This window comes from Grampus griseus (assembly GCF_964374135.1).
Source record: "Grampus griseus genome assembly, chromosome: 1".
NCBI lineage: Eukaryota > Metazoa > Chordata > Mammalia > Artiodactyla > Delphinidae > Grampus > Grampus griseus.
The window spans coordinates 23,764,573-23,790,421 of record NC_139017.1 but is presented as its reverse complement, the minus strand read 5'-3'; the positions used below and the strand labels follow the sequence as shown (position 1 = coordinate 23,790,421).

Below are 25,849 nucleotides of genomic sequence, written 5' to 3'. Positions count from 1 at the left end.
CACCACACACAGGCCAGGCACGGACACCTGTGCACATCACTGGTGCAGACATTAAATTAACAGGTCCTGCCACCGAGGTCCCGTGCAACCCTCTGGCACTACAAGCGTACGCAAAACCCCAATAGTTTTTAAGACCAGTGAGTTACCCCTACCAGGGACGATCCTAGACAGACAACAATACTCAGGAAGAGAAATGAGAAGAGGATGTTCAGAGGAAGAGGCGACTGTCTCCTCGCTGACCTCCACTCTCCTATGCCGGCAGAACTAAAGCCACGGGCCCAGGCCTGGCCTTCAAGGCCCTTCACTGTGGACCCCAAGACATCTTTCCAGCTTTTATTTCCTACTATCTCCACCCCACACCAGCGCTTCAGCCAGAATGGCTCATGCCCCAACACACACACACACACACACACACACACACACACACACACACACACACACACACACACACACTTTCCTACTTCCACGTGCTGCTCCCACCTCCACCCCCGGGACACCCTTTCCTCTGCCAAAATCCTACCCATCCTGATGGAATGTTAGACGCTCCATAGGGTCTGCCCCCCATCCTGAAGTCACCTCTTGTCCTCTAAAGTCCCTCATCTCTTAATGGCCTAAGGTCGCCCTGCCATGCCCTATAGGACTCTTAGATTACCTGTCCCGTCTCCCAGGCTGCATGGTGCGCTCCTGGAGAGAGGATCTCTTACCCAGACCTACACTCCCCTTGCGGGTTGGTGCTGTACCATGTCCATACCAGCAGTTTAATACCCACGGGTGCCCAGGGGCTCCCCAGCTTCTCAAGCTCCCTCTTCTAGAACCCAGAACCCAAGAGACACCAGGGATGCTAAGCATCTGGGAAACGCTCTTCCTGTCACCAATCACCCTGAAACCGCCACCATCCAGAGCCCTGGACACAGCAGCAGCAGTGCCCTGTGTTAAATGGGGTGAGGGCAGAAGAGGGAGATGGAGGAAAAGCGTCGTTCACAGGGGCCCGGAGCCTGCTCACATGCGCACACAGACACTGGGAGGGAGGGGTGGCGGCACACCCAGGATGCAGCACCTCTACTGCGTCCTCTGCTAGGTCCCACTCCTTGCTTAGAAGAGTGAGAGGGAAGAGGGACAAAAGACAGCAGGCCTGGCTGCCAGTGAGCTCACGCGCGCTGGAACAGGGGCACAGCAGGCCTGACCTGTACGTGGTGCCCAGCCCTTGCTCTACCAAATGCTGGCTGTATACACATTAGGGGGCAAGAGCCACAAACTGCTTTTTCGATCTCAGACAGATGGGGAGATGTTTGCTCCAGCACCTGTCAAACAGTCACCACCTGCAGGTCACAGGGCAACCTATTCTTACCTTCACCCTCCCCTGAGCCAGGACCCGGGCCAAACGCAGAGAAAACATGCCAGACAGAAAGCAAACACCGCTTGACCCCAGGATCTGGATTTAATGTAAAAGTTCTGGGTGTGTGAACAGACCCCAGGACCTCCCATCCCGCCCAGCAGACGGCAGGATCATTGCCATCAGGCCCTCTGGTTCCCAGACAACAAGGGTACTACGATGAGGCTGATGGAGGAGGGTGGCCAGCCAGGCCCGGGTTCCAGGCCCACCCTGGGCACCAGCCACATGTGACCCTGGGCACATCCGCTCTCCCTTGGGCCTGAGTTTCCCCGTTTCCTCATGTGTAAAACAAGGTGATTGACCTAGATGATTTCCAGTTCCCAGAGATTAGGACACGGCCGTTTACCCTGAGCACAGAAGGGCTGGGCTGAGAATTGGGATTTAACAGGTTCTAGAAAGAATCATACACAAAAGAATCTGAGTACTAACCCTTCTAGACGTTCTATGAAAATAGCAAGTGTGGAGGGGCAGACCAGCTTCTCGGGGGCGGTGAGGTGTTTCCCAGGCCAGCAAACACCTCTGGGAAAATCCAGCGGGGGGGAGGGGCAGGGAGCGCGCCCCTTCTCAGACGGCCAGGAAACCCATCCTGCCCCGTTACACACGCACGCACGCACACACGCACACACACACGTACACACGCGCGCGCACGCACACACACACACACCCCTCCTCAGAGGCTGGCAGGAGCCCGGCTTCCCCTTCAAGCGCCACCCCCAGCCCAGCCTCCCCCTCTCACATCAAGCAGAGGGCCTCACTCACTGCAACTGACCTCTTGTTTCCTCAAAACAGAGGCAATCAGATGTGCTCACCCTCAACCCTCGGTCCGGTCTCAGCCCTCCCCCCCCATCCTATCTCCTCCCCGCATTGGCCATTCCCCTCCTCCCTCTCCCTCCTCCTTTAGGACTTTGCCCCGGACCTATTTTTCATTTTGCCTTCAATGTCTCCTTCCACAAAAGCTTTCCCCCTCAAGCCCACAAACCCCGCTCTCGGCTTTCACGTACCAAATACTGAAAAACCTCCCGTTGACTCTGCTTCTCCTTCAGCCTCATCCCGGCCAACCCTGCCTTCCCTTCTCCCTCAGCACAGGCTGCCCCGACCCCGAGCTCTCCCCCTGTGGCACTCACCACGGCCACCTGATGGTTCCACCCACCTGAGTCAACACCACCCTCCTCAGCCTTTCCAGCGGGTCCCACCCTCTCCCCTGAAATCCTCTGCTGGGTTGCCATGTCTCACCCGGCCCCTCCTCAACCTCCCTCACCAGCTCCCCCTCCCCCCTCCACCTCCACAGGAGTCCCCAGGCCTGGTCCCCAGCCCCCATCCTCCCTGCTCTCTACGCTGTCCCCTGGGCTGCTTCAGCCTCCCCACGGGCTGGCAGCTCCCCCAGGACCGTGCATCCCATTCCCAGGCTGGGCAGGCCATCTCAACCACTGGCCCAATTCTAGAACAAATCCAGTTACACACACGCCACGTCTCTCCCTCCAAGTCCCACAGGCACCGATGAAGGGGCACAGGGAACCCGGGGGGCGGGGAGGACGGAACCGTTCTGGACCTTGACTGTGGTAATGGTTACATGACTATATGCATTTGTCAAACGGCACAACCGCGCACGAGAAAGTGTGAATTTACGGTATGCAAATTGTACCTTAATAAAAAAGGATAGGAAAAAAGTCCCGCAGGCACCTCAACCCCTTCCCGTCTAAAACTAACATCACCGTCTTCCTGCCGCCAGCCCAGCCCCGCCCCCTCTGTTTTCATTGGTGACACCACCATCCACCCCAAACAGTCCCCACCGCTCCCTCCACTAGAAATCTCAGCGCAGTGGCCAAGCAGTAACGTATTCCAGAGAGTCCACCTGCACAGGTTTATAACCTCTTGAATCTACGCCTTCATTCCACCTCCCCACTACCCGCCACCTGGGACTCAGGCCGCCTTCACTTCTCACAGGCCGCCTCACGGGTCTCCCTCCCCATCCACCCTGATCTCTCAAATTGACCCATTCCAAGACCCATTCTGCACAGCCTGCCTGCCTGAGTGCCCTCCCCTCTCCTCCCCACAGCAGCGCCCACCTTTGCCCTCCCTGCTCTGGCGTCAGCTTCAGATCCTTCTCTCCCATGGAAACCTGTTCCTCCTTCAGGCCCTAGCTCCTAGACCTCCCAGCACAGGAAGGCGGTTTCCCAGCCCTTTTCCAACAGAACCAGCACCGCTGCGCCCTGGGTTCCCACAGCAGAGGACTGCACCCGCCCTAGGTCCTGCACGGTCTGCCAGTACCCACAGGTACCCACGTCCACTGTGCACATGCCAGGGCAGGGAGCCACCTCCCTCTCTGTCAGAGCCCACTAGGCTGCAGCTGAGTTGTGGGCGCCCAGGGAACTCTTTCTGGCCTGAACTGAACTGTCAGGTGAAAATTACCAGGAGCCTATGCCAAAGCCCTCCTGCCCCCCACCACCCCGACCCTACGGAAGCCCAGTGGCAGCAATGCTGCTCAGACTATCCTAAACTCCTAAGGGCAGATCAGACAAGCTGCTTCAACAGGAAATGGGGTGGGGGACTCACCCCACTCTGCTCCCTTGCCCAGCCTCCCGCTGCTCCCCTGCCACTCCCTACCCTCCGGCCAGACTGCACTCACCCCTACCAGACACTCAGCCACCCCAATGCCTCTGCTCGAAGAGCCCACTGCCTGGACCAATGCTACTCAAAGAATGGTCCTTGGACTCATATTGTCATCCTCGGTGAGATAACAGGAGTAAGGGCTCAGAAACTTTCACAGCAATTTAGCACCGTCAGGACATTTTTACTGTGTTTTGCAAAAGCGCTGGTCTGCAACAAACTGGGAAAAAATAAAACCTGGCCTTCAGCATAGAGCATCTGGGAAGCACTGGCCCTTCACCCCTCCAAACTCCTGCCTCTTCCTGCTGAAATCTTTCTCATGCTCAGAGTCCCAGCTAACACGCCTTCTCCTCCAAGAGCCTTGCCGTTTCCACCAGCCAGAAGTGGTCTGATCTAGACCCGGAGCCCTAGATCTGCACACTGAGGGTGTTTAGGTGGTATCTGCACACCCCTTATTACAACTCCCTGAGGTCCGGGAACCAAGGAATTGTTCACTTTTATATTTCCAATGCCACGCTCAAGGCAGACAATCAGTCAATATTTGTTCAACTAGGAGGGAATAACCCACAGTTCCAGAGCGGGCTTTTCTTCAGGGCAGGATGTGGAGAAGCAGCAACCCTTAGAGCACACAGGGATTTTCCAGGTTTCTAGCAAGTGCAGCCCCTCTCCCTCGGCCCAGATGGAAATGGGCTATTTTAAAAAAGCAAGTCGAGGACTCCGGAGACAAGAACTCAGTCACTATTCACTACAACAGACTCTACAATACCCTGAAAGGGCAAGGTGAGTGAAAAACACTCAGCTTTCTCATGAATCCTTCTCTACATGCACAGAGTAAAAAAAAGGAAATCCAAGTATGGAGAATGAAAAGAGACTTTCAGGGTCATTTCCAATGTTAGATATTCTGTGGGCCCCTGACCTCAAAGCAAAAGGTCAAGGGCTCAGGAGCCTGTAACCCCATGACAAACATGCTTGTGGACAGACCAGTGGACACCCACTTGGGTCTGAAAAGTGTGGGGAGCAGCCCACCCAGACACATCAGGGTCTGCCTCAGAGTCGGTGGACCCCATCCCCCACATAGGTGCAACTCCTCAAGGAGCAGGGCCCTCGCACTCCCCCTCTCCCACTGGCTCTTCTTTCTACTGGCTCTCCCAGGTTCCTGGCTGTTGTTTAGCAAGAATGCTGGAACTATTTCCAGATGCCACTGTCAGATCAAGACAACTCTCTAAATATTCCTGTCTAATTTTGCACACAGCTCTTGTTTCAACTGACAAAGATAATGACTCAGTATCCACGGCTCTTGATGGAAAATTATCGTGCCAAGTTTGGAGCTTCCCAATAATACACTCCTGTAAACTTCTTTTTGAGAAAAGAGAAGTGACCTCCCTGTCCAGATTCTTCTCTATAGGCAAGAAAGGGCACCCAAAAGACACCCTAACTAACCAAGGAATGTTATGGGAAAATCCTGATACATCCCCATAGGATCAATTAACAACAAGAAAAAGAAATTCATGGCAGGGGTTTCAGATGTTTTTCCTTGCCCTGTACAATGATCACCATTCTTCACTTTTCTGCGTCCCCACCAGTTTGGGACTTTGAGGTTTGGGGCATAAATTCTGGGTTACAGTGAAGGCAAAATCTAGACTCAGAAGTAGTGTCTTTCCCCACACAAAAAGAAACGGCTCACTGTCTCTGATGCTTCAATCAACTGTAAAAGAACTGTACAAATTGTAGTGTCCATTCTGCGCTCCTGGGTAGCCCCTCTCTTGGAGGAGTACATGGCACATGTACATACACCCACATATATGTCTGAAATGCAGCCACACACTTACTCTCTGCAGACCCAGGCCTGGCACCCTCCCACATCATAAGACATAAGAGATATCTCAGCAAATCAGTAAGGATGAGCAAAGCATCACCTTGGAAAAGCCACTTATGGATAACTGAATTGGCCTTTCTGCCAGCATTCAGACAGTATAAATTTGTTTGCTCACTATTTAAAAACTGCCCCATGGTTATTTCATATGCGTATCTCCCACAGTCTTGCAAAGTCCCCAAAGACAGAAACCACAAGTCTCCCACTTCTTTTGTACTCTGGACCCAGCCAGTCACTGCCATGCACCCAGCAGGCACAGCAAATGACCATGGGTTTCCTCACTCCTATCCCCCCAGGTGCAGAGTGGGGGACTCCATTAAAGCCCAACCTACAGGGCTTCTATCATTGGTTTAGGACAGAGATGCTACCCTTTACATAAACCTCTCAGCCAGTCATGGACAGGTCCTAGGGGGCCTCTGGCAGTATGGGAAGACTCTTTTTACAGTTTTACCTCTGGTTCTCAACCAAGGCTGCTTTTGTCCTCTAGGAGACATGTGGCAATGTCTGGAGACATTTTTGGTTGTCACAAATAGTGTGTGTGTGTGTGTGTGTGTGTGTGTGTGTGTGTGTGTTGGGGGGGGGGTTACTAGCATCTAATGGATAGAGGCCAGGGATGTTGCTAAAGGTTGAGAAACGCTGTCTTATGTGACACACACGTAAGTGCTCACCTTAGTTCACTTTTCCTTTGAGTTGCCCAAGGTCAGGCCCAAAATCCTAACCCTGCCTTGTCTGCATTATTTGCAAAGTTGAAAATGCCCAAAATCATCACCAGTCTTAAAGATGCTGCTCCTGAGAACCACCAGCCCCTGCTTTGCTTCTTCTCCGGAGATGGGCCCTCCTGCCAGCATGACCCACCCATGCACAGCATGACAACTGGCAGGCTGGCATCAGGCATGCTCAAATCCTTTGGCAACAAGTTAGACCTGGCAGGCCCAGCTCCTCAGTCTTCTGTCACGCACACCCAAGGTGCAAGTGAGCATGGACAAGTTTTCCAATGGGCTGCAGGCCCTACCCTGGATGAGAGGTTGCACTTAAGTCTCTCACCCTTCAGAGGACTGGCACCTGTCGTCCAAATGGAGAGTTCCAGCATCCAGGCCTGCCCCCGCAGCATTTTCCATCCCACAAGGCACATGGGAGAACTGGCCTGGGTTTGGCAGAGGGGCAGAGACTGGGCAAAGGCACGAGTTTAGGCAATTAAGCCCAAACCATTCACAAGACCCCCGGAGATTGTAGAAGTAGGAGGAGGGGCCAAAGAAAAGCCAACGGAGGAAAGGACCAAGAAGGGTCCTCTTTCCCAAGTTCACCCAAAACCCCCAACTGTGGAACCCAACAGCTGGCTCGGGTCAAGCGAGTCAAAGTCCTGGCACAAACCTGGGGCCAGGGGCAGTTAGCGCCCCTGAGACAGTGCAAAGGGGTCTAGGCGTGAAGAGAAATATTATCATGAGAAAGCGAGGCAAGAAAGCAGTACTGTCGACCAAAAGACAAGGCACCAGCACGCGGCCCTCGTCCCCTCCCCGAGACAGGTATGGGCTAAGGTGGGCACGGGGGTAGGAGACAGCCGCAGGGCGCCCGGAGCTTGGGGCAAATGAAACTCGCAAACGGGAAGCCGCGCTGTTACTTGAGGATACAAGAAGGGCCCAAGCGGGTGGTGAGCACAGATCTGGCCGCAGGCAGACGGCGCCCAGGGCACGCGGTGGGCGGCAGCCTTACCCGGCTGCAGGAAGCTGGGATCCGCGGTCACCTTCGCGCAGCCTCCGCGCGCTCGCCGTAGCGTAGACACCCGGCATGCACTCCGTATCTGTTTACCAGCGCGCCCTAGCCCAGAGACCCAGCGCCGGGAGCCCCGCCCCGCAGGCCACTCCCATTGGCTGCGCCGCCTCCCCCGCCCCCAGTCCAACGTCGCGCGGCGTGGGGCAGCGTGCACGGCCCGTGCGCTCGACCCGCGGCCAATCGGGACGGAGGGCAGAGAGAGAGGAGCCAATGGGAGGCCGCCCCAGCGCGCGGGCCCCTCCCGTTCTTCCCTACCGCCAGCCCTTTCCTCTGGTTGGGAAGGCTGGGTAAAGGCTGGGCTGCAGGCGTGGGTGCTCGATGCGGCTGCAACCCGAGAACTAGCCCTTCGGTAGATGAGGCGGCGGGCGCAGCCGCGGTGACCAGCGGTTGGATGTCACGTCCCGGCCGGTGCTCGCCGGGCCTCCGAGCGGGACTGGAGGGGAGGCAGTGGAAGGAACTGACGTGACTGCAGCGGGCTGGCCCGTGCTCTCCTTTATGTAACGAGGGCCCCCTCCCAGTTCCCACAAAAGACTCCCACAGAAGGTGGAAGCGCTGTGGGCTGGCTGAGTGCGGGCCCGCCTCCGGCGCCCGGCCCCGCCCACATGTCGCGTTTCTCTTCTGGCTACGAGTGTTGGCCCTATGGGCGCGTCCCAGGCTGGGTCGCCCGAGCAGTGGCCCCGGTGCGTGCGGCGTCGTATACCCCTGTTAGCCAGGCTCCTCGCGGGGGCCCGGCCCTCCTCGGAGTAGCGGGCACAGGCCAGCACGTGGAAGGAGCGGAAGCGGGCTCTGCGGCGGGCGGCCGGCTCGATAAGAAGCGGAAGACAGGGAACTGCCCCCTGAGGAAGTGCCTCCTCCCAAACGGAGTGGCCCCAAATCTCCTCGTCAGCCCGAGATATCAGATCTGAGACCCGGTTGTCTTGACCGTTTCCACTCCCTGGTCTGCAAATCTGTCCAGGGATGTCGGTGGAGAAAAGGGAAATCAGAACAATTTAGTGACTCTTCCACAAAACTAGATACTCAAGCCAAAGGATTGTCCTTTTTTCCGAGGTGATTTTGAGGAATTAACATTTAACATTTTGGAAACTTGTTTACTATTACTACTTAGGAAAATTGACCGTTGTATGCTGATGCCTGCAATGGGGGGAGAGGGTTGTGATGAAATCCAGACGTGAACCGAGCTTCACCGTTCCTCATGGACGCTGGAGCCCGGCGTCCAGGCCGTCCCGGCCGTGGGACCTGAGTTGAGGCAGCGTGTCCCCCGCAGCGCAGAAGCGGAGCGTGCGGGTGGCACAGCTGTGCGCCTTTCTGGCCGGGTCCTCTGCGCTGCCGGGTCTCCTCTGCAGGAACGTTCACATACTCTTACCAGTCCAAATTCTGTACACACGCCCCACCCCCAATCATCTCCACATTAAGTACAACGTATATTTTGAGAGAGAATTAAGGAGGTTTTGACAAGTTTCAAGGAACTGCCCCAAGCAGGGTGGGGCTAAGAACTGGGAACTTGCCTTGGGTAGGCAACTGGCTCCCTTTTACCACACAGGAGAGAAAGTTCCAGCCCCCTGGGTTAGGCCTTCAAGGGGTGTATGTTGCTCCCTCCTAAGCTAACTGTTCCCTTAACTGCCTGTGTTCCTCCAACCCCTGCCAGCGTAGTGACCTCTACCACTGCCCATAGGATAATGGAGTCCCCAGTTCATCCCTTCCCATAATGTACAAACTCTACCTGGTGAGACTTCACTGGGAAGAGGGTGTGATTTTCATCAGCTCCAGCTTCTGCCGAAGGGGAGAGAGGATGTGGTGCTTTAGCGAGGAGGGAATTGGGTACTTCTATGCCAGTTCAGTCTCACTCCACCAGCAATGCCAGGGTTAGCTTTTCTCTAAAGTACCTGAAGACCAGCATTACCCAGTACCATAAACATTAGTTTTTCTTCAGAGACCACCAGTCTAGTTTAGTGGAGAAATACCCCCCAACTAGTTTGTGCAAGTTGTGAAATATGAAATTATGTGAAATGTGAAATTATGACCTCAGCTTTATTGTGCTAAAAACACCCTTCTTTCCTGAGCTGACTTTTTTATTGCAAAGATTCCCCCCATTAACCCTCCAACACTGTTGGTGGGAATATAAGTTGGTACAACTATTATGGAGAACAGTATGGAGGTTCCTTAAAAAACTAGAAATAGCACTACCATATGATCCAGCAATCCCGCTCCTGGGCATGTCTGGAGAAAACCACAATTCAAAAAGATACATGCACCCCAATGTTCATTGCAGTACTGTTTACAATAGCCCGGACGTGGAAGCCACCTAAATGTCCATCGACAATGGAATGGATAAAGAAGATGCGGTACATATATACAATGGAATATTACTCCGCCATTAAAAAAAGAACAAAATAATGCCATTTGCAGCAATAGGGATGGACCTAGAGATTGTCATCTTGAGTGAAGTAAGTCAGACAGAGAAAGACAAATATATCGCTTATATGCGGACTAAAAAAATTGTACAAGTGAACTTATTTACAAAACAGAAATAGAGTCACAGGTGTAAAAAACAAACATGGTTACCAGGGGGAAAGCAGGGGGAGGGATAAATTGGGAGATTGGGATTGACATACACACATTCCTATATATAAAATAGATAGCTAATAAAGACCTACTGTATAGCACAGGGAACTCTACTGAGTACTCTGTAATAATCTATATGGGAAAAGAATCTAAAAAAGAGTGGATATATGTATAAATGACTCACTTTGCTGTACAGCAGAAATTAACACAACATTGTAAATCAACTACACTCCAATAAAATTTTTTTTAAAAAAAGATTCCCCCATTACTTCAAGTTAAAGATTCCTTCAAATTTTTTGGTTATGATAATGGCATTGTAGTTAGGTTTTTTTTTAAAGAGTCCTTATGTTTTAGATATACACACTGAATTATTTCCAGATGAAATAATAAAATGCATGGGATTAGTTTCCAAATGCTACAGGGCTGGAGGGAAGAATGGGTCATGAGTTGATAACTGTGAAGGTCTGATGGATATATATAGTGGGGTTCATATTCTGTTTATGTTTGTTTGAAATTCTTCATAATAAAGTTAAAATAAAAAAGAAATCTGGGCCAAAAAAAACCAGTTGGAAGATAATACTAATAATAAAGGCAGAGTGAACGACGAGAAAACAACGAATAACAATCGTTACTACTCTTCTAGGTATAAACTCACTACAAAGTAAGAGCAAGGATGAATCTAACTGCAGCTGATAAAAAGACAGCCAGAAAATTCAAAATTAGCAAGAAGATATTTGAAGCATGGATTTATTCACTATGTACCTCACTCCGAGTGTCTGAGTGCCTGAGATATTATTGATTATATGATACGTCATCTTAATTATCGACTTTCTTTTAAATTTATCTTAAACTTCTAAAAATTTACATTTTGTGTATCTTTTTTAATGGGCATAATATATTAATACAGTATTATTCAAAACACACACAGATCTGTGTATACATACATGCACATGTATGTATATACATATTCTCCCAATAAGCAAAGATGCCAATGCCTGGGACGTTTGGGTGAGAAGCATGCTGCTGCAGCAATTCCCCTCTGATCTCCAAATTTCTTCCTTAATAGCAGAGACAGAGAAGGCAATTATCAATTTTTCTCACTCCACTCAGTTATTCCTATCAGCATACAAACCTTTTAACTGTCTCTCACTCTTCATCCCATCTCCATTTCTCTGCTCCCATTTTCAGCAAAGTCATGGAAGAATTGCCTATATCCATTTTCTCCTCCTTTTCTTCCATTCTACTTGAACCAATCTAGTCAGCTTTACCCCCCATCATTCCCATAAACTGCTCACCAGTGATCTCCATGTTGCCAAATCAAGTAGTCAATCCTCAGATCTCATCTTAAACTATCAGCAGCATTTGACCCAGTTGATCACTCCCTTCTTTTTTCTTAGTGGTTGCCCTGGGGTATAATTAACATAACATTCTAGTTCAAATTAATACTAACTTAATTTCAATAATATACAAAAACTTTGCTCCTATATGGCTCCGTTCTCCCCCCTCTTTTGTGCTGTTATTATTATACAAGTTATATCTCTGTTCATTTTATGCCCATCCCCACATATTTATCATTGTTGCTTTATGCAGTTATTTTTTAAATCAGGCAAAAAAATAAGAGTTACCAACAAAAATATACCTATGCTGCCTTTTATATTTACCTATATAGTTTCTCTTACCATTTTCTTTATTTCACCATGTGGATTTGAGTTATTGTCCTTTCATCTCAGCCTGAAGGACATACTTTCTTTCTTAGAGAGTGTATGTTCTAGTGATGAATGCCCTTGGTTTTGTTTATTTAGGAATGTCTTAATTTCTCCTTCTTTTTTTTTTTTTTTTTTTTTTGCGAACCCGGCCCTCTCACTGTTGTGGCCTCTCCCGTTGCGGAGCACAGGCTCCGGACGCACAGACTCAGCGGCCATGGCTCACGGGCCTAGCTGCTCCGCGGCATGTGGGATCTTCCCGGACCGGGGCACGAACCCATGTCCCCTGCATCGGCAGGCGGACTCTCAACCACTGCACCAACAGGGAAGCCCCCTCTCCTTCATTTTTAAAGAATAGTTTTTCTAGATATAGAATGTTTCATTGACAGGGGTTTTTTTTCTTCAGTACTTTATATCATGCCACCGATTTCTGCCTTCCGTGTTTCTGATGAGAAATCAGATGTCAATCCTATTAAGGATCTTCGTGCATGATGAGTTGCTTCTTTCTTGATGTTTTCAAGATTCTCTCTGTCTTTGTCTTTGATAGTTTGATTATCATGTGTCTAGTTGTTTCTCCTATCTGAGTTTATTCTATGTAGACTTCAGTGTGCTTCTTAGACATATAGATTAATGTTTTTTATCAAAATTGGGAAGTTTTCTGCCATTATTTCCTCAAATATTCTTTATGTCTTTTTCCCCCTCTCTCTTCTCCTTCTAGAACTCCCATTATAGGTATGTTGCTATATTTGATGATATCCCACAGATTTCTGAGGCTGTGTTCATTTTTCTTCATTTTTTTCCTTTCTTTTCTTCAGACTGGATCATCTGAATTGGTTCCTATCTTCAATTTCATTGATTCTTTCTCTGGCCTGCTCAAATCTACTGTTGAGCTCCTCTAGTGAATTTTTCATTTTACTTATTGTATTTTTCAACTCTAGAACTTCTATTTGACTATTTTTTAACACTTTCTATCTTTTTATTGATATTCCTTACTTGGTGAGACATCATTCACATATAAACCCAGAGTTTGTTGTTGCTGCTGCTTATTGTACTATTATTCTTTGTTTGCTTAGTGACTTTTCTGAACTAATTCTGTAAAGTCTGATTTTGTTGTATGTGGCCACTGAAGTCTCTACTCAGTTAGCTTAGTGGTGAGCTAATGATAAGACAGAGATTTCCTTAAATGCATGGAACTAATAAATCATCCAGTCTTTGCTGAGGGACTCTGTGCACGCTGGGGCATGATTTCAACACTCAGCCAGGCAGTTGACAACTCTTCCTCAACCTAACTTCCTGCTTGTGCAGAGCCGCACAGTCAGAGGTGAGATCTTAGTGCCTTCCCTGAGCATATGCCCAGCCCTGCCATGTGTGTGGCCTTCTAGAGTCCCAAGAATATGTTAGATTTTCAAAGTTCCTGTGGATGTCTCATTCCCCAGCTCTCCTTAAGCTTTCTGGTTAGTCTATTGTTTGTCTCAACTGTGATCTACTGCCTCAGGCAGCTGCGAAGTTAAAACATATGTCTGTAAATTTTTTTTTTGACAGATGCTTCTTAAGAAAAATGGTTTTCACACTGGGTAAGCTTGAGTCAGGTCACATACAGACAGCCTTGCAAGTGGAGTCTTCTAGAGAACCACCAGACAGGTAAAATAATGACAATGCTCTGAGAATTTGGCTTTGAAAAAGTTTCAGTTCCATTATGCTCCCTTGGCCAGGCTGAACCAGGAATGTGGACTGTTATTTTTCAAGCTACCACATAGCTGGAGGTGGGGGGGTGGAGGCAGGGCACAGGTGAGACTAAAGCAAGTTACACCACCACAAAGCTCATTTTTCTTACTGAGATTCAGCCATTTTTCTTCACTCCCCAGGTTACTGCAAGCCTTTGGTTAGTTTGCAAAGTTCTGGAAAAAAAAGTTGATTCTGAATATTTTTGCCAGTTTTTTCATTGTTTTTGTGGAGGACAGAATTTTCAAATGCCCTTCCTTTGCCATTTTCTCTAATATCACCCCACTCCCTCCTTCTTGAAACAGTTTTTTTAAATTTAGCCCCTGGAACATTATACTCTGCTAGTTATCCTTTTGAGAACCAGCGTTTTCTCCTCAATTTCAATTGCTGGGTCTTCCTCATCTTCCTGACTTCTAAATATTGGAGGGCCTCAGGACCCAGTCCTTGTATCCCTTCTCTGTCTGCACCCACTCTCTTAGTGATCTCATCCACTTCCCATAACCCGACAACTTCCAAAGTTTTAACTCTGCCACGAACCTCTCCTGTGAATTCCAGACTCACAAATCCAACAGCCTATAAGGATCTTCACGACGATGTCCACTAGTTATCAAACTCAAAATGTCCAAGACTGAACCCTTGATTTACCACCCATCCCTGCTCCTCCCCTAAGGCTCCCTGCCTCAAATAAGTGGCCTTCATTCACTGCTCAGACCAAAGACCTTGGCATTCCCCTTGACTACTCTGTTTCTTTCATACTTCACATCAAATCCATGAGCAAATTCTTCCACTCTATCTGAAAAATACACCCTGATCAGCCAATCTTTGCCTCAGCATCACTGCCACCCGAGTTCAAACCAACATCTTCTTTCACCTGAATTATTCTAAGTAGCCAATGAGCTGATCTTCTGTTTCCACACATCATCTTACAGTGATCTTTTTTTGTTTGTTTGTTTCTTTGCTTGAAAACAAAAGTCAGATCATGTTATTTCTAAACTCAAACCCCTCTGATGGCTTCTCATCCCACTCAGAATGAAATCCAACATTATTACATTGCTCTTTAAGACCCAGCATAATCTTACCCCCAGGTATCTTTCAGATGTTATTTTCAATTGCCCTCTCCCTCTCTAATTTTATTCCAACCAAGAAAGGCCTCCTTTCAGTATTCGCCTAACATGCCAAGAACTGTCCCATGTCAGACTTTGCACTGACCCTTCCTTCTGCCTGGAACACTCATCCCTCAGACATCCTCATGGCTCACTCCCATGCTTTGTGTGGTTCTGTGACAAAATGTCACCTTATTAGGGAATTCTTTCCTGATCATCCTACCAAAATATGACCTATCCTGTTCCTTAACTTGTCTTAAAAGGACTCTTTATTCCCTTATCTTGCTTTATTTTTCTTCCTTGTACTTTTTATCACCTAACATATTTCTATTTACTTGTTTGTTTAATCATTTGTATCCCCCAACTGGAATGTAAGTTCTATGAGAGCAAAATCTTTGTTTCTTTAGTTCACCATTGTATTCCCAGAACCTAGGACAGTTTCTGGCAAATAGTAAGTTTATGGTTGAAAGCATGGACCTTGGACCCAGAATGTCTGGATTAGAAACCCAGCTCTGCTACTTACTAACTGTGTGACCTTGAGGTAGTTACTTAACTTTTCTGTGCCTCAGTTTCCTCCTTTGTAAAATGAGGATAATACTAGTATATATATGTAATAGGGTTGTTGAGGATTAAATGAATTAATATATGTAAAGTACTTAAGATGGTGCCTATCACATGTATACTTTATATAATTCTAGTTATTATTTTTGCTTAATAAATGAATGATAAACCCAACATTGTAACATGTATTCAGCAAGATACTATATTAATATCCATTTTTCACTAAATTGTTACCATACATACACCTGAAAATGACTTCTAGATTTTGAAATGAAAAAAATTAAATTAAAAAGGACCACATTTTCTGCAATTTCATCTAATTTATTAGCTATGGTGTTTCAAGTACTTTTAGACCATCTTGATATTACTAACCCATAGTAAAAATCAACTAGCTTACTTAATAATTGCATCTTTCATTTCTAAGTCAAAGCTTAGTCTTTATTGATAATACTTAGAAAATTTATATACTGGTTGCAATATTTTCTCTTTAACACTAGGTTCTGAAGTAGAAGAGCTTAATTTTCTAGCTAAGAGGTTGATAAATCATAACTTTCAGACCTGGAGAAAAAATTCTGAGGCACTTTTGTAGAATTATGATTTTCGTGCTCCACATTACCTAGTAGTGTTCAACGTCAGTATTCTTTTTGATTCTGTTAAAGAAAAAAAATTCATGGCATTTGTTAAAGTTGGTAAAGCAAGGGGCTTCCCTGGTGGTGCAGTGGTTGAGAGTTCGCCTGCCGATGCAGGGGACGCGGGTTCGTGCCCCAGTCCAGGAAGATCCCACATTCCGCGGCGGCTGGGCCCATGAGCCATGGCCGCTGAGCCTGCGCGTCCGGAGGCTGTGCTCCGCGACGGGAGAGGCCACAGCAGTGAGACACCCGCGTATAACAAAAAAAAATAGTAAAGCAGACATTATTCAGGCCCATTGCTATACGTACAGGGACCACTGCAGTAGGAATTTGCAGCGGGGAGAGAGATTGGACTCAACTCTGAATATACCATAGGCAAGTGGGAATTTACAGCCAAGGAGCTGGGTGGGAGGTGAGTGTATGGAAAATAATTAAGAGGAAACATTAGGGGTAAAGAGGATTCTAGCTAAACTAACCTAAAAGGATTCTTGCTGAAGACAGGCCAGGGTGATCAGACAACACCTGGGGGATGTTGGCGATTGAGGAGCCCGATCAGATATCCAGCAATCAGATGTGGAGGATGCGGGTTCTTGCTAAACCAACTTAGCTGGGTTCTTGATAAAGCTGGATCTTACAGGGAAATGCACAGATGGGCCTAGGAGAAGGTTCAGGAGCCTGTCTAAAGTTTGGTAAAACAAGGAAGCTTGACAGTCAAGCGAAGAATCTTTGTCAATTCCTGGACCGTTTGGCGTATATATTAAACAGCATGTGGCTAAGAATAAAAACAACTCATAACTGTGTGATAGTCAAAACCAGCAGTTCAGGAGGGGCTGTTTCAAAGTGGGAAGATGCCTGAGCAACTGGGTCAGAGCCTGCACGCCTCCTCTCCACAGGCTGCCCAGTGTGAGTGCCCCACACCACCAGGGCTCTGTTACAGGAAAACAGTCGTTTAATATCTATTTTATCCCTTAAATGTAAGAAAGTAGGAATGAAGACAAATTCCACTACTGTTTTTTTGTGGGGTTTTTTTCAATTTTTATTTATTTATTTTTGGCTGCATTGGGTCTTCATTGCTGCACACGGGCTTTCTCTAGTTGCAGCGAGCGGGGTCTACTCTTCGTTGCGGTGCGCAGGCTTCTCATTGCGGTGGCTTCTCTTGTTGTGGAGCACGGGCTCTAGGCGCGCGGGCTCAGTAGTTGTGGCATGCGGGCTCAGTAGTTGTGGTGCACGGGCTTAGTTGCTCCGCAGCATGTGGGATCTTCCCGGACCAGGGATCGAACCCGTGTCCCCTGCATTGGCAGGCGGATTCTTAACCACTGCGCCACCAGGGAAGCCCTCCACTACCGTTTTAAGTACATGAATTTCCCACGACACCTTCACAAACCACTGTGTGGGAACGCTGCATAGGGTGAGCCCCCTTTCCCTAAAACTTTTTCCTACTTTTAAAAAATTTTGAACATTTTAATAGATTGCGATCTTCCATTAGGTACTATATTCACATGATGATTTTTGGGTTTTTTTGCGGTACACGGGCCTCTCACTGTTGTGGCCTCTCCCGATGCGGAGCACAGGCTCCGGATGCGCAGGCTCAGCAGCCATGGCTCAGGGGCCCAGCCGCTCTGCAGCATGTGGGATCTTCCCGGATCGGGCCACGAACCCGTGTCCCCTGCATCGGCAGGCGGACTCTCAACCACTGCGCCACCAGGGAAGCCCCCCATTCACATGATTTTTAAACAACTATTCTGAAAAGGTTTGCAGTGAAAATTCTCCCCCTACTCCATGTCTCTCCCACCCACTTCCCAACCCCAATGCCCCCCACACCCCTACACCCTCCCAACTGAAATGCAACCACTGTTCTTAAGTTTTCTGTCTCTTTTCAAAGTTTCTTCATACATATGTAAGCAAATACAAACATACAACCCTATATTTTATACTAACACTCATACTGCACACTGTTTTGTTTCTTGATTTAAGATTACGTATAGTTTGAAGCTCTTTCCAAATTAGTACGTAGATAAGTGTCCTCGTTCTTTTTTCAGTATTATGTTATGTGCATGAGCCATAATTTATTTAACCAGTCTCCTGTTGATGGTCGTGCAGACTGTTTCAATTCTTTTGCTCTTTCAAACGAAAGCAACAGGAACAATCCTGTTTCCAAAATGTGATTGGTTTGGACCTAAGCAAGGCTGGGTTGGTGCACCGAGAAAGCAGAGCCAGTGCAGAGCCCGCAAGTGCTCTCCCTGTGCTCTGAGACCTGACACCCATGACTCACTGGTTCCAAGATTAGTCACGTACGCCCAAACACCCCATGGTGAAAACAGATCGTTTCTGAAGCACCAGGAATGCACCATCACAGGCCGCAATCTGAGGAGGTCGCTGGACTCAGACAAGTCCAACCCAACCAGCTAAGGGAATGACTTCAAGGGATTCCCAAGCCTGTTCAACTAAGGCCAGCCTAATGACTGTAATTAGCTGACTGCGCAATTGTAAGTGATTAAGCACATTACAGAAGAGGTTCAGCTCCCCACAACTGGAAGCATCCCAGCTCAGCCCGCTAGCAATGTCGGCTGCTTTCCTCTCCGTTTTCGTAGCCTTTGCAGCACGTGTCTGCCTTCACCGTAGGGTTATGCTTTTTCTTTTCCAGACTAACTTCTTTTCAACACACTGTAGCATAGGGACATTAGCCAAGTATGCCTAATCATTGGTTTAATTTGTCCACTTTAAAATTGAAATATAGGGAATTCCCTGGCGGTCCAGTGGTTAGGACTCCATGGTGCTCTCACTGCCGGAGGCCCGGGTTCAATCCCTGGTGGGGGAAGAAGATTCCTGCAAGCCACGAGGTGCGGCCAAAAACATAAAATAAAATAAAATTGAAATATAACTTATATGCATTAAAACGCACAGATCTTAAGTCTATAGTTCATACATTTTTACAAATGAATATATCATGTAATTAACACCCCAATTAAAATATAGAACAAATTTCTTCCCTCCAAAAAGTCTTTCATGCCCTTCTTTCCAGTCACCCCCTACCTCGCTCCAGGCAACTGTTCTGATTCTAAGTGAATGTTGTTAAGGAGAAATAACTGATTATATGACATGGATTGGGAAAGAGTACCCTCTGAATTGAAAGAGTATGTAATTCATTCTCTTGTCCTTAAATTCTCAAGCATGTGTGGGCAGCCATTCTAGCTGCTGAATGTTTTTTACTTTGTTCTCCCTCAGACAGTCACTGGATACTTTTTAAAACTTTTTAAAAATTCACTTAAATTTAGGAGCAGTTTCCAGATCTGGGCCCCAAGTTTGTAGACTAGAGCAGCAACAAATATACTGGAAGCTGAGAGCCAGGAGCAGAGCTTAATTGTATGTCAATCTCTTGCACCGCGTCCTTCTGAGCTATCCAGGGTCAGGGGTTAAGAGAGCGAGGCTGTGAAGGGGAGTTTAGAAAAGAGAGGAGAGATGTGCCCCAAACAGAAAGAGCTCCTGCTGCCAGGAACCTCAATCAAGGCAAGTAGGAGGGCTGCAAGGAAAGACACTTCAACCTAAAGGTGAGGACAGACCAAGGGCACACACACGGCTCCATTTTACCAATGATCAAGGAGGTCGAAAGTCAATGTGAAATTTCAGTACGAGTGCAGGAGTGCCTGGTTCCCTCCAGTGAAATAAGCAATCTCTGGAAAAGACTAGGAGGCGTGAACCTACAAGTCTGGATAGGGCAGCTTGTCCTACAGGTAATTAAACTCTGGGTTCTATTTTCTTTCTCTGAGCCAGTGAGAGCGGTGTCAGCTAGTCCCCCTGGTCATGGTAAAGCATGTCACATAGTTGTCCCCACCCCAAGAACCCCAGGAGTGTGTGTGTGTGTGTGGTGGGGAAAGGCATGCAGGGAGGGAGTCATAGAAGGGAGGGACGATAGCTGTATTGTTACAGGGCAGGTGTAGCTGAGAAGGAGAAACTCCTGCCTCCTGGTGCCGTGGATCCCAGGGAAGGATAGAGGACAGGCATTCTGCATCCATGAGGAGACCCCAAACTATCTCTTACCGAGAGTCTCTGGGCAGCTGGTGCCTGGGTGGATGGGGGAGCTGTGAATTTAACTGAGAAGCAGAGCTCCTAGATCATGGTCCTGGACCACCGGTGAGGAACACTGTTCGCCAAGCTCAAAGTGACAGGAGTGGAATTGTCTTTCCTGAGGAGCCACAGAGACCTGGGGGCTCATATGGCAACTAGACAGACCAGAGACCAGTGGTCCCTGCTTGCATGTGAAAGTCAGACCCATCCCATCCCCTACTTTGAACTGTGTAAGCCTTTGGGTTTGGGGACAATTAAGGAGTGAAGGAGCCCCATGGAGGAGATACTGAACTTCCTGCTAACCAGGCAAAAGGGGAATTAAGCCGGTTTTCTTTACGGGAGAAAATAAAAGACAGGCTCACCTTGTACCCTAACTTTGTGGGGCAGTTCATCCTACTTACTCAGGTATCATCTGAACCCCCAGAATTCTTTGTACTCAGGTAACAGGTCCTGCCTAAGCAGTAACTTCTAGAACTTGTGCTCCAACTATTGCCCTTGCCTCCAGTGTCCTCCCTTCCTACCTGTAATCATTAAAATGCTACTCATTCTTTAAGACCTAATTCCAGTGTTACTTGCTACAACCCCTCTGATCACCTCAACCAGAAACAGTCTGTCTCTCTTCTTTACTTTTAGTGTACTTTGTTTTAGCATTTGCATGCCTCATTCAACTTTCCTTTTTATACCTTATAAATTATAAACTGCATATCTTAATACCTCCCACAGTGTCTTGTACCTAGAAAGTAGCCCTTAAATTAAAAAAAACAAAATTTAAACTGCTACCAAGGTGTGGTAGACATTGGGAGTGTCTTCCCAACACCTCTTGTCCTCCTCTCCATTGTGTAGTCACCATAATATGAGTGGCATTGACCTCCCCCGATTCCAGGGGTGGTCCCCTATGGTGTAGGCCAATCCCAACGCACCTGCCAAAGTGATAGGTTTTTTTAGCCTGAGCCAGTCAGCGCATAGCACGCCCACAGTGATTGGTCCTGGGGGTGGTCCAATCAGAATGAAGCTAGGACTTACCCTCAGTGGTTAAGGGAAGCAGTAGTCCTTTTCTCCCCAGATTAGTTGTCAAGAAATTTCAACTAAGTTGGTCAGTACTAACTGAGCTGCTGTTCACAGGCATCTTGTAACCACGAAGAAAGCCAGCCTAAAAAGGAATCTGGTGCACAAATGTGGACAGGGCAGAGAGAATCAGAGACATGGAGCTGGAGCCCCAATTAAACCATATTAGAAGGCTTCCCTAACTTAACTTTTCAGCCATGTGAACCAATAAATTCTCTTCATGGTTTCTCTTACTTGCACCCCAAAGCATCTGAGCCAGTGCATTGGGAAGGCAGCATTACAGTGAACATTGTGGGTTCACATGTGTTCACATACACACCCCTTACCCCAGCACCCAGCCTGAATCTTTCCAGCGAGAGGGAACACACACACACACACACACACACAAGTGAACACTTTAAAGCTTTTGCTAACAATTACCAAGACATGGAACTGACATCTTTTGAAAAGTTTTAACTGACTTCTGTATTAAAAATGATTTGCAATTTTAACGTGAATTCTTAAGGATATCTCAGACTCTAGCAACTGGTAATAAACTGTGTACATTTTTTTCCTTAAAAAAAATCATATATTGTTTGGGACCCTGTAATAGTACTTAAAGTAATAAAAGCAGCCTTTACCTTTATGTGAAGTTTGTATTTTCAACATTTTTCTTCGAAGGTGAAATGGGGTTCGAATAATTGAAAGGCGATGTTGACTTTTTCTTGTCCGGTTCCATGTCTTGACCTGCTTTACAACTTAAGATTTTCCAGCCTGCTTGTTCACTTGCTTTCTTGGCAAGCATCTCTGGGTCTCCTCTCTAGGGGCCTAACTCCTTGTGACCTGGGACCACATCTTGTGCCTCTTTCATAACCTGTGTCCTCCTCATGCCATGAGGAGTTCCACAGCTTCCCGAGAGCTGGTGGATAGCCCATGGAAATTTCCACAGCAGTTGCCCAGCTTTAGCCCCCCAGCCTGGGCCCTGGCCTGCAAGTCCTACCAGCCCACGTACACTGAGCCTGGCTCCGGGTCAGGTCTGCGGTCTATTTATGACTTCTTATCTCAGGGTTTGTGCCTTGGCACTTTGCACTCAAGAAACTTCTGCCCCTCCTCACCTGTCAACACATGTCCTTATCTAGAGAAGAGAAGAGTGGGGTGATAAACAAACTCTCTTCCTCCACGGCTGCTTAGATGGCCCCAATGTCTCCCTACCTTTGGTTCACTCTTCTTGTTTGGGGGCCCAAATCCTTTGATGGGAACAAAGAAAACCTTCTGACATTCAGATAAAATATCGTTATGACCACTGATGAGTTTATTAATGAATTTGTTTCTCACATGCTTCCCCTTACTAGGGAAAATTTGTCTCCCGAGTGGAAGGAACCTCTTCCTCACTCCTGCCGGGCATAATCCTGAGCTTAGCTCATGGGCAGAACGAGTCATTGATTGACCCCAAGGTCCCTGTGGGAGCCGCTCGGGGAAGAGCTGAGCTCAGGAGGGACGAGGAGCACACAGTGCCCGAGGAGACACCCTGCTTGCAGCCCTGCAGCATCGTTCTGTCCTCCTGGGCGTGGAGTGAGAACAAGGGACCAGGAGCGAGAGACCCTGAGAACAGAGCAGAGCCCTACCGCCACACCAGGTCCCTTAGGTACGTTACATAACCTCCCTGGGCTTCATGTTCTAAGGTGCCAAATACCTGACCTACTACTTAATTCTTAATTTAATCTTAAGATATTATTACTATGATTTTATTTTATGTGACTCAGATGCCAGCTGAAGCCTCCCTAGATAAGACTGGTTCAAACGAGCATTCCATATCCTGCGGAAGCCTAAAGTCCTGCCCCCCATATTTTGGCCAATTCTGGGAGGGCAGGGTGGAAGGTGGGAGGAGGCTTCTGTGCACAGACACCTCTGGCCCTGAGCCCCTGCAAGTGCGGAGTTCTATCCATTTGTGGACGGTCTTGCCATCTGTGTGCTGTCCCTGTCCAGGGCTGTGCCTGCTCCTTTGGGGAATGGAAGGGATCTACGTGACGTTAGATTAAATATTAGATACCTCTGTCCTCGGAAGTTCTTTAGCTATCCCATCCTAGGAGGACTTTTATCAGCTGATCTCACTCATGGAGCGGTCCAGCTTAGTGGTTTTTCCCTCTCCTCACCTTCCCATCTCTCCCACTTATCCCTTCCCTTTTAGACTGCCTCCAGAACTCCAAATTCTCACCGTATTCTGTAGAGTCATTGATTTCTCTGCCATTTCTTCTGCCAAACTCAGCCATTCAAACTCATCAAGGTGTAAAGTAGGCCCTTCCAGACAGCAAGATCAACCTCCCCTCTGTACCAGGCAATTGTGGCTGTACATGTTTTTTTCTCACTCTATTAAAATTGCGATACGGCTTCTGCTAAATTCTTCTGCCGAAATGACAATTCCATTTCTTAGAAAGCAGAGAAAATAGAGAGGAGCAGCATTTTGGATCTAATTCTGCACAACCAGGGAAATTTGCTCGTCAGGTGAAAGTGAGAGAAAGCTCACTGTCACCCAGGAGTCTGGGACAGCTGGGAAGGGCCTGCTAGACGGTCCAGCGTGTGCCAACACTCAGGAAGAAGACTCCGTAAGTATTTGGAGAAAAGTTAGATGTGATTGGGCTTGTGATCCAAGAATAAAGGAAAGACAGCTCAAGCAGGACCAAGTGAAGTTGTAAATTACAAATGATCCCACAGGAGGAAAAGAGAAAAACAGTTTCCACAGTCAGATACACCCGTAGGTAGGTGAATGGGTCAGCAGGGTGTTCCTTCCCACACTGGCTGACAAGAGCTCTGGCATCTTCATCACATGACTTCCAAGGCTGCCCTGGGAGTCTTCTCCATTCGGTGTGGGAGACTAGTGGGCCCGGCCTGGCAGTGGCACACATACTTCTGTTCACATTCCCTCCTGGAACTCAATCACATGGCCACACCCACCTGCAGGGGAATCTGGGAACGGAGTCTAGGTGTGTGCTCAGAAGGGAGGGAAGAGCACGATTTTGTCCAGCAGCTAACAGTCTCTGCCACATACTCTTTCACTTTTCCTTATTAAGTGTGGAAAGTTGAGGAACAATATCGGTAAGAAGATTTGAAGGTCCAAGTATGGAAGGAGGTAGAAGGACAGCACCTTGATGCCCCAGAAGAGCTCAGGTCTTCTGACCTGGATGAATTATACCCAAGGGTACTGAGGGGGCTCGCAGACAAGCTAGCTTATCTTTGGGGAACTGTAAAAAACAGAACTGCTACTAGAAGGCTGAAGAGGCAGGCACTGTCATCCTGATTTTCATAAAGACTAAGAAATTGGAATCTAAGAAGTATACAAGGGTGAACTGGACATTAATATGGGATGAGCAGCTCAAAGGGATAATCAGATGGACGGTCTCGAACTCTGAGAAGGAAAGCATTGACCACTAATAGTCAGCATGGGGTCCACGCTAACCTCACTTTCTCTTTTGAAAGAATTATATTTAACAATGTTCATATCCTTAGACTTAATAATACTACTTCAGGAAGTTTGTGTTATGGAATCAATGCAAATTATGGACAAAGTTATTTTGCACAAAAAGATGTTGTCACCATTTTATTTATAATAGCAAAAAATTAGATACAATCTAAAAGTACAGCAATAGGGGAATGGTTATGTAAATTATTGATCATTCATACAATGAACTATTATACAGCCTTTAAGACTGTTTTCGAAGAATGTTTAATGACATGAGAAAATACATATGAAATACTGTCAATGAAAAAATCAGGATGCAAATACCAGAGAATATATGCTCTCAGTGATGTGAAAAATACCAGCACAGAAATGTGATGAAGGGAATATGCTAAAATGTTAACAGTAGTTATCTCAGATAGCAGGATTATTAGTCACTGTTAATTCCTCTACATACTTTCCTATATTTTGTCACAGTGGGCATGTATTACTTCTACAAAAATGGGGAAAAATCTATTTTCTGAAAAAAAAAAAAAATCACCAAGCTGGCAGAGCAGGTCAACCACACATATAAATAGGACATCATGGGACTTCCTGGTGGCACAGTGGTTAAGAAATCTGCCTGCCAATGCAGGGGACACAGGTTCGATCCCTGGTCCGGGAAGATCTCACATGCCACAGAGCGACTAAGCCTGTGAGCCACAACTACTGAGCCCGCCTGCTGCAACTACTGAAGCCCACGCACCTAGAGCCCATGCTCCGCAGCAAGAGAAGCCACCACAGTGAGAAGCCTGTGTGCCACAACTAGAGAAAGCCCACGTGCAGCAATGAAGACACAACAAAGCAAAAAAAAAAAAAAAAGGGACATCATGATTTCACAAGGCATTTGACAATGTCCTTCAACACTACTCACTTCACTGATAGATAAGACTGTGACTCAGTATGAAGTGGTTGATAATCACAGAATGACCATACCCCATCCAGAATTAGGTTTCCTGTTCAATATTTTTACCCTTGACTCAGGTGAACATCTGCCCTATCCAATATGCTATCCACTAGCTGTGTGTGAATAATTGGTTTAAAATTAAATACAATTTAAAATTCAGTTTGTCAGTTGCACTAGCCTTATTTTAAGTGTTCAATAGGCACATGTGGCTAGTGACCATTGTATTGCACAGCTTAGATATACAGCATTTCCATCACTATAGAACATTCTGTTGGAAAGTGCTGATCTACGGGTAATGATTATCGGTTTCACAGAGGACACAGGATGAAGGAGAGTCAGCTTCCCAGGTGATCACCATGGGCTGGCACAACGAGCCAGGTCTAGACAGATGAACTTGAACAGTTCTAAGCATCACAT

The 25,849-nt window shown here is 47.4% G+C and overlaps 1 protein-coding gene and 1 long non-coding RNA gene across 4 annotated transcripts in view; both read right to left on the bottom strand.

Moving 5' to 3' along the window:
* The window catches only part of COQ8A (coenzyme Q8A), a 49,551-nt gene extending 41,868 nt beyond the window's left edge, over positions 1-7,683 (bottom strand). The window contains exon 1 of one of the 2 annotated variants that reach the window (XM_082654790.1): positions 7,584-7,683. The gene's annotated coding sequence lies outside the window, so the exon portion shown is untranslated. Of the gene's footprint in view, positions 1-2,394; positions 2,498-7,583 lie in introns of those variants that run through there. The other variant, XM_082654791.1, reaches the window with a different exon arrangement.
* A 9,298-nt stretch (positions 7,684-16,981) lies between these two features.
* Positions 16,982-22,035, bottom strand: LOC309818187. Of its 2 annotated transcripts, none has more exons than XR_014296313.1 (3): positions 21,674-22,035; positions 21,012-21,150; positions 16,982-17,212 (listed from the first exon to the last, which is right to left on the bottom strand). It is a non-coding gene; the product is annotated as an uncharacterized lncRNA (long non-coding RNA). The 2 variants fall into 2 exon arrangements; XR_014296314.1 differs by lacking the exon at positions 16,982-17,212 and adding an exon at positions 17,582-18,749.
* Between the last annotated feature and the right edge of the window lie 3,814 nt (positions 22,036-25,849).